Below are 10,544 nucleotides of genomic sequence, written 5' to 3'. Positions count from 1 at the left end.
ATAAATATTTTTTAAAAAAAGAAAAAATAAAAGAATTTATTTGTTTTTAGTAACTAACATGCAAAGAAATTAAGACAGACCTTAACAAGACAGTTGTGCTATGGTATGGAACTGGTAATATTTATGTTTTAGGTGCTGGAAGTCTGTGAAATTTGATAATCTATGGTCTTGATCTTATTTTGGCAGTTGGGAAGCATGGTCCACCCACTGGAACATAATATTCACAGTGGAAAGCTCAATTTACATGTGAAAAGTATGTGCATTCACAGGGAAAGGTGTGCTATTTTCAAGTAAAAATGATATGGCCAAAACCATTTGCAAGTGATCAGGAATTATCTGGGTTAATTGAGTTCTGGGGAAAAAAAGAAAAGAAATTTATTTAAAATGGGTTTGTGTCCAGAAGCTGGGGGTCCATTTTAAATTAATGAATTTCCTTTGCTCCTTTCTTCCTGTTTTACAGTTTCTTTTAATCTACCATAACATGAGTTTGTGGCTGGAACAAATTTTGCTATTCTAATAATGTCTTCCTTGGAAGGAAAGAAAGGGTGGTGCTAGAAGGGACAAAAGATCTCTCAATCTGCTCCTGGGATATCAAACGTAGTTCTGGAGTTGTCCTGGTGATACAGGACAAGCACCTGAAAGTGGTCCCTGGAAACCACAGCACTGAAGAACAGTGGGCAACCAAACCCTGCCGAAGTTCCAGCTTCAGGGACGCACTGACTCAATTTCACTCCAGTCAACTTTTAGCACATGCAGAGTTGAAGATGCCTGAATAGCACCAAGCAGATCTTGGCTGGCTTGGCTCAGAGAAGCAATCTATGCTTGAGCCTTACATGTGGTAAGAGTTTTTAAACGAGGTTTTCATCTGCATGACTCTTTTTTCATGTGCATGTAGAAACTCATGAATATGTCTTCACTAAGATGTCAATTGTATTTTCTAGGTGATGGATATAAGTTTAACCTGTAAGCTAACCTTTAAGCCTAAAACACATAGAAATTTTAAGACATATTTTGAATAAATCTTAGTATTGTCTTGTTGCTAAGGAAGATTTCCTAGGTGATTAGATAACTTGTCTCTATCTGTTCTTAGAAATTGACCTCTTTTGTAAAGTGGTAAGTATTCCCATTGCATTCAGTTTGCCACCTCTCTCTCTCTCTCTCTCTCTCTCTCTCTCTCTCTCTCTCTCTCTCTCTCTCTCTCTCTCTCTCTGTCTCTCTCTCTCTCTCAAATAATTGGAAACCAATGTTTTAGATTTTCTCTCTTTTGAGAACATAAATTTTACTTTTTAAAAATTTATTTTGAAGAGTATAATAATTTGATAAGACATTACAAACAGTTCACATTTAGAGGAACAAGATGTGAGGTATTCTACGAAGGTTTTTGTACTGCACGTTGCTTTCCTCGATATAGCTGCTCAGATCAAGATAACAGCATACAAATTTTGTCAAACTGAAAATTCTAAACATGAGCCACTAATTTCAAAAAACAATTGGAAGTTATTAATATAATCATATCAGCCACCTGTGTACGTACTTGCATGATTTTTCCCCTTCCTTTTCTCTCATCTTTTCTCCTTTCTCTCATCTTAATTTCTTAATCCTTTTTTTTAGTTTCTTTCCATTTTACTATATCTATTGTACCTTTCAGATTTTATTTATTCTTTAACATTCTTAACTAGGGAGACAACACGATATTTATACATATGGGTCTGATTTATTTCACTTTTGAGTATAGCCTCTAGTTACTTCCACTTATCTATAAAGGCCTCAAGTTTATCTTTCTTTATAGTTGAGTAATACTCCATTGTATAAAAATACTGCATCTTTTTAATCTATTCATCAGGTGATGTGTATTTGATTGTTTCCAAGATTAAACATGGGTGCACATATATTGCTGGGGTGTGATGACTTCGGTTCTTTTGGAAAAATACCTAGAGGAGATAGCTGGCTTCAGTGGAACCTCCAATCCTAGAATTTTGATGAATCTCCACACTAACTTCTATAGTGATTGTACCATTTTGCACTCCCAGCAGCAGTAGAGAAGGATATGCTTTTCCCACAGACTCTTCATCGTGTGTTATTAGTTGATTTCTTTATGTTAGCATTTCTTTCTGGAGTAAAATGTTATATCAGGGTTATTTTAATTTGCATCTGTTAACATTATTTTCATGTATATATTTGCCACTTGTATTTCTTCCTCTGAAAAGAGTGAATTCATCTCAGATGCCCATTTTTGAATTGGGTCTTTAAATTTTGGGTCCTGATTTTGTTCAGTTCTTTATATATTCTAGATAGAAGAACTTTGTCTGAGTGAAAGTCAGTTAAGATTTTCTCCCAAATTGTGGGTTGTCTTTTCACTCTGTTGGTTATTTCATTCGATGTGTAGAAACATCTCAATAAGGTGAGATCCCTGTCATTGATTCTTTGAAGTATTTCCCATGCAGTTTGTTTTTATGTTCATGAACTCTCCGCCTACTCCTGTTTTCAAGATTCCCATTTACTTTCTCTTCCAGTAGACTTAGTGTTTCTATTTTTTCTTTTTTCTTTTTTTGGCAGAACCGGGGATTGAACTCAGATCCTTGCGTTTGCCAGTCAAGCGCTTATCCTACTGAGCCATCTCCCCGGCCCAGTGTTTCTATTTTAATATTTAGATTGTTAATCCATTTTTACTTCAGTTTAGTACATGGTGATAGACTCGGATTCTAGTTTTAGTTTTTGCAATGTGGAGAGCCAGTTTTTCCAACACCATTTGTTAAATAGGCTATATTTCTTCCAGTGAACACATTTGGCCTCCGTCAAAGATAAGGTGACTGAGTATGTTTGTATTGGTATCTGTATTTTCTAATCTGTTCCATTAAACCTCAGGTCTGTTTCTTTTTTGCCAGTATCATGTTGGTTTTGTCATAGTGGCTTTGTAATAGAATTTCAACTCAGGGATTATAATGCCTCCGGCCTTGCCTATTTTGCTCAGGTTTGCCTTTGCTATGCTAGGTCTTTTTTGGTTCCAAATAATTTTCAGGAATTTTTTTGTAGATCTGTGAGATACTTTGATGATTTTAGATAGGAATTGCATTAAATCTGTATAACGATTATGGAAGTATGGCTATTTTCACAATGTTGGTTCTCCCTATCCAAGACCAATAAATATTTCTTTTTTTAGAAATCTTCTTTCTTCTCTTTTTTCAGAGTAGTATAATTTTCATTCTGTAGATCTTTTATTTCTTTTATTATATTAATTCCTAGGTATTTTCATTTTGGGGGATGTTATTGTGAAGGGTATTATTTTTCTCGTTTCTCTCTGATTGATTTTGTTATCTGTGGATAGCAATGCTATTGATAGTGGTTGTTAACTTTTCTTGTGTGTGTGTGCATGTCTGTGTGTGTGTGTGTGTATCTAAGAAACATTTATTCATTATCAATTTTATTTTTTTTCTCTGTCCAAGAATCCTTTCTTTTCTGTTTTGCTTATTTTTCTGCAGCTAAACTAAGAATGTATAGGATACCCCTAACCCACTGAAATGATATTCTTAGAAATTAGATTGTCTGCTTTTCTTGTCAGCCTGTTTCAAGGAAATCCATGTGTTCAATATGCTTGCTTGCAGTTTGGCCCATACCAAGTAGTTTTTAAATTCAAATATCTGAGGAGAAAACTGATCTGTTTCTTTTGGAGAAAGTATAGTCAAACAGCTGAGACCACTGGGTAGTCTCAGAGAAGACCAGATATCTTGAGCTCCCCAGTCTGATTTGAGGAGAAGATAGCTATCAACTGAATATACAGTGCTACCATACTTCACTGGGCCTAAATCATTTACTTCTGCCTTGCCACTTCCACAAATGCAATTGGAATGTCATCCTATTAATATTCAGCATAACACAGGATCTAGGCAAATAATTAACCTTGAAACTGTAGCTTTAACTCTCAGAGTTTCATCTGGGCCTTTATGGGCAGATGTTACTTAAGTTCACAGAGAATTCCATAATTTCCACAGGGCTTCTTAATTTTTTCACAGTGACCAAGATCAAAAGCCCATCAACACTACAGCCCTGCACTGGATTTCTGATTTCAGAAGCAACTGTACTCTCTCTGCAATCCATTCAAAGATCTTCTTTACCATCTGGAGCCCTTTAGGGATTACTTCCTTGAGGTTGTGTATGACTATTTGTCTTTCTGCTAGCTTTGATCTCCTGAATGGCCAGAGTCAACAGTTTCTTTGGTAGTCACATCAACACCAAATTCAACCTCCATATCAATCAGTGTACAGCTCTATGGCAACATGACTCATGACATCCACTTCAATTTGGCCTATTACAAGTACAGCAAAGCAAAATTTTGCAGCAATTAGCTGTTCCTCAGACCACTGTGGATCATTATTAGCATCAATCTTTAAAAATAGCTCCACATTAAGTGGGTGAAACTTAAATTCTTCCTTGATGCCAGGATTTCTTTTGAGGAAAGAACCAGTTTCTATTCTTCTGCAAACCCATTCAACTGGAGTTATTTCACACTGGGGAACAATGAAATCTGTCTCTCCATTTTTCTGGTGAAAGCAGTTCTGATATGTGCTTCCTGTAACAACTGGAAAATACAACTGGTGATGTTGTTGGAGATGGCAGCTTTGCCTTCCAGATGATTCTTTCCGGCTGCATTCCGGCTGTGATCTGGTCCTTGGACTGCAAGAGGATTTTTCCTGGGCTGTCTAGCAACTCATAGACTTCTTCTGTTTTACCCTCATAGAATTTTTTGCAAAGTTCAATACTTTTGCTGTGGCCATGATCCTGAATGAGGCAGTGATAAAACTGAAAAGAAAGACCAAAATTGATAGAATAGCAGGCAGAGAGGTGAGTGTTGGCTTTGTATACTGTTATGCTACTGATTTGTTTACTAATTCTAGGAGTTTCTTGGGTCTTCCAAGTAGAGTATCAGGTCCTCTGTGAATTATGATAGTTCAATTTCTTCCTTACCTATTGTTATTCCTTTCATTTCTCTTTCTTATGTAATGGCTCTAGCCAATGATTCCAGAACTCAATTGAATAGGAATGGTGACAGTGGACATCTGTATCTTGAACCTTATTTTAGAGTATAGGCTCTCAGCTTTTTTCCATTTAGAATGATATTGCCTGTTGGATTGTCATAGATGAGTTTTATTAGATTGATGTAGAGGTCATCTATTCCAATTTTCTGTGAGGCTTTGGTCATGAATTGTAGGAGTCCCTTCCTGGTTCTCATCTCAGCCATAGAAGTCTATATTTATAATTCCAAAAATGCATTATTGGAATCCCACCAAGTTAATTACAATCTACCACTTCCAGTGCAACCCACAATGAAAACAAAGACATTAAGACACATATATAATTATAGGTGAGCCAAGGGACCCTAAGTCCAACCACAGAGATCGCTTTCCAGAACAAAGAAAATGACCCAGATCTGCACTTGCATTTTATTCAGCCAATAAGAAGGAGTGGCTTGAGGAAGAGAAATGTGTAAAGTAGGTTACTACTGTGAACTGCTCTAGGTGGGTGGTTTGCATTTAACTCTGTCATATTCAGAGAGAGTAATTTGCATTATGCTAATGAGATAGTATCTAATGTTTCAAGAGTCTGGTGCTTCAGCTCTGATGTGTGATCTTTTAAGCCCCAGGAAGTCATAGCCTCTCTCTCAAGGCTCAAACCTAACTGTCAGTATGGAGCACTGGCTCTTTGTCCTGTCTCAATCCAGTTCATATTGGAGAGCAGCAGGTGTGGGTTATCAGAGAAACATGCATACCATCTTCAAAAATTACCACCAACACCTCAGATAGACCAACATACATTGCTTAAGGCCAATTAAAAGCATAAAGAGAAGTCCTAGTCAGCTCTGTACATATCAATACAAGGAAATAGGGTTGCTATTCTTTTAAGGAGAGGTGATCTGGTGGTTCTCCACAATGAATGAGTGCTAGACTTTGTCAAAAGACTTGTCTACATCTATTGAGATGATCATGTGATTTTGGTTTTGGCTCTATTGATATCATATGTTACATTTATACATTTGCATATGTAGAACCATCCTTGCATTCCTGGGATGAATCCTATCTGGTCATGCTATATAATCTTCCTGATGATTTGATGTGCTGTATTTGCATTATTCATAATATTTATTGATGATATTTGCATCTATGTTCATGAGGGAGTTTGGCCTATAGTTCTCTTTTTTGGATGAATCTTTCTTCAGTTTAGGTTTCAGTATAATACTTACCTGGGGAATGATTTTGGGAATATTGCTTCCTTTTCAATTTTCTTGAAGAGTTTGAGGAATATTCAGATTAAATATTTTCTAAATTTCCTGCAGAATTCAACTGTGACTCCTTTATGATCTGAGATTTTCTTTCTCAGTAAATTTTTTTAATACATTTTGTATTTTATTGACTGACATTGCATTATCCATAATATTTATATCTTCATGGTTGAGTTTTGGTAATTTGTACATATCTAGGAATCTGTCCATGTCTTCTGTATATTCAATTACATGAGAGTAAAGATTTTCCAAATGACTACTGATGATCTTCTGAATTTCCATAGGATCTGTAATAATTTCACCTTTTTCATTCCTCAATACTTGAATTTGAGTATTTTCTTTCTTCTTTTTGATTAGGTTGGCTAGGGTGTATTAATTTTATTTAATCTTTCAAAGAATCATCTTTTTTATTCATTGTCTCTTTATATTGTTTTAGTTATCTCAATTGTGTTGCTTTCTGCTCTAATCGTTTTAAATCCCAACCATCTTTGGGCTTTGGTCTTGGATTGCTCTTCTTTTTCTTAAAGCTTTAAGTTCAGCATTAGGGTATCTTATTTGTTGTTACTCTGTTTACCTAATCTGTGAGTTCACTGCTATAAATTTGTCTCTGAGAACTGCTTGAATTACATCCCACAATTTATGGTAATTTCTGTTTGAATTTTTGTTGAATTGTAGGTATTGCTTAATTTCTTGTTTAGTTTCATCAGTAATCCATTGGTTGCTAAGGAAGCTGTTATTCAATTTGCTTATATTTATAGGAGTTTTGTGGTTTCTTTTATCATTAATTTCCAGTTTCATTGCACTGTTGTCAGATAATATGCATGGGAAATTTCTGTTTCCTTTCACTTAAGTATGATCTATGTACTACTATGTGGTATATCTTAGAGAATGTCCCATGTGCAGCTGAAAAGAATGTGTATTCAGATGGTGTTGGGTGGAATACTCTGTATATGTCCATTAAGTCCATTTATTCAAAGGTTGGTTCAGTTCTGTTGCCTCTTTGCTATTTTTGGTCTATTTGATCTACCTTTTTAAAATTAATTAATTTATTTATTTTGCACAGGGTCTCATTATACAGCTGAGAGTCATAGTGATCTTCTTGTTTTCATCCACCCCAGCACTGGTATTACAGGCTTGGGCCATCACACCTTCACCCCATTGGCGTCTCAGTGCTCCTAGGGGCAGGTCCAGTGCAGTTTGAGGACTAGGAATTGAACTCCATTCCCTGAGCTTGCCTAAGCAGGTGCTCAGTCTGCTGAACTATCTCATAGACCCTGACCTATCTTTTTAAGGTAAAGGGCTGTTAACATCCCCTTTTAAGACTGTGTTTTGGTTATTAGATTTTTCATGTTCTTTAAAATTTGGCTTACATAGGTGGGTCCTCCCATTCTTATTTCAGGCATATTTACACTGTTATGTCCTCATCTTTAAGTTTTCCCCTAACTAGTACAGTGACCTTTTTAAATCTAATTTCATCATTATTGCTTTGATGTTCAGATTGTCTGTGAACAGGTTAGTTACACCTGCTTTTTTCTGAGGTACTGGAGCATGTAGTATTGCTTTCCATCCTTTGACTTTGAGCCTATGAATTTCTTTTTGGGATAAATGTGTTTCTAATATATAGCATAATGTTGGATTTTGTTTCTTGATCCACTGTGCCAATCTACTTATTTTAATTGGTGAACTGAGTCCATTTTCATTGGTGGTTATAATTGATTTCTATTGGCTTATGTTTCTCATGTTATTTTCCTGCTGTTCATTCCCTTATTTTCTGCTGTGTTTAATTGTTTGCCCTGTTTGTGGGTTCTTTCTGTTGTTCTTCTTATATTTGTGGTAATTTTTATCCTTTTCTAGAATGTCTTTATGTATTCTATGTAGGGTTGGCTTGGTTATTGTGAATTCTTTTTCCTTTCTTTCTTTTCTTTCTTTTTTTGTATTTTAGGGAAGGGTTTACATGGTATTCAGGGTCTCACTACTTGATTTGACTCAAGGTGATTCTCCTATTTTCAGCCACCCCAAGTGCTGGGATTACAGGCATGCTCCACCATGCCCAGACTCAATGGCCCTCTCAGTATGCCCTGAGGGTGGAGTTGGCACAGCAGGCCTGGGATCGAATCTCTGTCCCTTGTTTCTGCTTGCAGGCACTTTAATCTGTTGAGCTATTTGGCTGGTCTTTAATTTCTTTACTTGTTCCTTGTTATAGAAGTATTTTACATTTCCATCAAACTTGAAAGAAAGTTTTGCCATGTATATCAGTCTCTGTTGGAATTTATTTTCGTGTAGGACTTGAAATACTTTGTTCCATGCTCTTCTTGACTACATGATTTGTGAAGAGAAATTGGCTGTTATTCTCTGTGTTTTCCTTTTAATTATGATCTGTTTCTTTTCTCTAGCAGGTTTTAGTATGTTGTTCTTGTGTTAATTCTGAGAGCTTGGTTATTATATGTCTTTGTATAGATTTAATTGGGTTGATATTATTTAAAGCTCTGTATTCCTCAGTTAACTGAATGTCAGATTGTTTCTCCACATTTGGGAAGTTTTAGGCTATTAATTCTGACCGTATACTCTTTATGTTGTTTGTGTTGGCTTCTTCTTTCTCATTGATGCCTATTATTCTTATCTTGTTCATCTTTACATTGTCTGGCTGCTGTTGAATGGTTATTTTCTGAATCCTTGTTTTAAAGACATTTTTCCTTTCCTGGTCACTATCTGCAATGGTGTCTTCAAGGTCTGAAAATCTATCGTCACTTTCATTCAAACCGTTCTTCCATTTTGTAATACAGTATTTAATTTCCTCTATACTGCTTTGAATCTGCTTCATATATTCTATTTCTAACCTATATTACTTTCAATGTTTCCATCATTTTTTCTATTCTCCATTTCTTTATAGTGTCTTCTTTAGAAACACTTAACAATTCTATCATTACAGTTATCATTTCTTTTGTTACTTGAGGGATTATTTCTGCTCTGATTTCCTTTATACTCTTCTATAGTTGTTTATTTACTTCACTTGCTATTGTTTCAGAGATTTCAGGTGTGTGACTTCCAATTTCTTCTATACTCATTTCTCCTGGGTTTGTTCCTGGTAGGCTCGTGGCCTGAGATTGCCTTTTGCTCTTTCTTTTTGTCATTTTCTGTTTATGAGATAACTCTTTATTTTGGTTTCTGTGACACTTTTTTGTGAAAATTTGATAGCAGATAGCTATATTCCCTGCATGCAGAACCTCTCTGCAAAGGGTCTGTTCTTCAGGTACCTCCCTTGTGTCAGAGATTCTTGTTTTGTGTCTCAACATTGTGTTCCAACATTTTGCTTTCTGTATTGATTAAGAGTGAAATATTGGTTTGTTTGGCACTGTCCTCCATCCTTTAGTATAGGGGTTTAGTGAGGTTATTATCAAGTGCTGCCTGATATTATTACATGCAGAAGAAATTTGGTTAAGTCAGATACAGTATACTATTTACTACAGTAAAATTGCTACAATACTATTAACAGCTAGTGAAATTTAGAAACTGACAAATGTCTGTAACTGATGGTTTTGTACTTCAGATCATAGGGACAAACATTATAGCTATATCACAATGCCAATCACAAATTTGGAATTTGTATTTAAATTAATTCCCTTGAGACCACTGGGTTGCACACTAAACACCTAAGGGCTCAGATCCAACTTCTGGGTTGCTCACTGAGCTTATCTAAGACTTGTTGTGCCTGCCTGGTTGCTCAACAAGCTGCTCTGCACTGAGGTCAGCCTTCTTTTATTTACAGGAAAACATACACAAAATTTCAAAACGATATCAAGAGAGTAACAATGATTAGTGCATTGTTTATTTTTATCTTCAAAGTCATTCTTCAGATCACAAGATATAGGCATGAAAAATTGATCAAACGATCTAAGCACAAAGCTTTCTACTCAATATATTAATAGAAATTGATAATAGAGCTACACTAAGTTTTCCTTTTCCTTTTCCTTTTTCCCTTTCCTTTGCCCTCTGTTCTCTTCTCATTTCCCCCATCTCACTTGCTTTTTCTTTTTGAACAGTTTCTTCCCGTTTCACAATATCTATTATATTTTTGGGTTCTTATTTACTCCTTCAGCTTGCTACACTCAGGAGGCAGTATAATATTTAAACATATGGGTTTGATCTATCTGACTGGTGACGATGGTCTTCAGTTGCATTCGTTTACCGGTAAAAGCCTCCAGGTGATCCATCTTTATAGCTGAATAAGACTCCATTGTAAGGCCAGCCAGATAGCTCAGCAGAATAAATC

General features: G+C 35.8%; 1 pseudogene; it reads right to left on the bottom strand.

The window, feature by feature from the left end:
- Positions 1 to 3,808: 3,808 nt before the first annotated feature.
- LOC101568914 lies at positions 3,809 to 4,772 on the bottom strand (annotated as a pseudogene).
- Between the last annotated feature and the right edge of the window lie 5,772 nt (positions 4,773 to 10,544).

This window comes from Octodon degus, unplaced genomic scaffold, assembly GCF_000260255.1.
Source record: "Octodon degus isolate 3935 unplaced genomic scaffold, OctDeg1.0 scaffold00172, whole genome shotgun sequence".
Lineage (NCBI taxonomy): Eukaryota > Metazoa > Chordata > Mammalia > Rodentia > Octodontidae > Octodon > Octodon degus.
The sequence above is the reverse complement of the archived record's forward strand: the minus strand, read 5'-3'. Positions and strand labels throughout refer to the sequence as shown.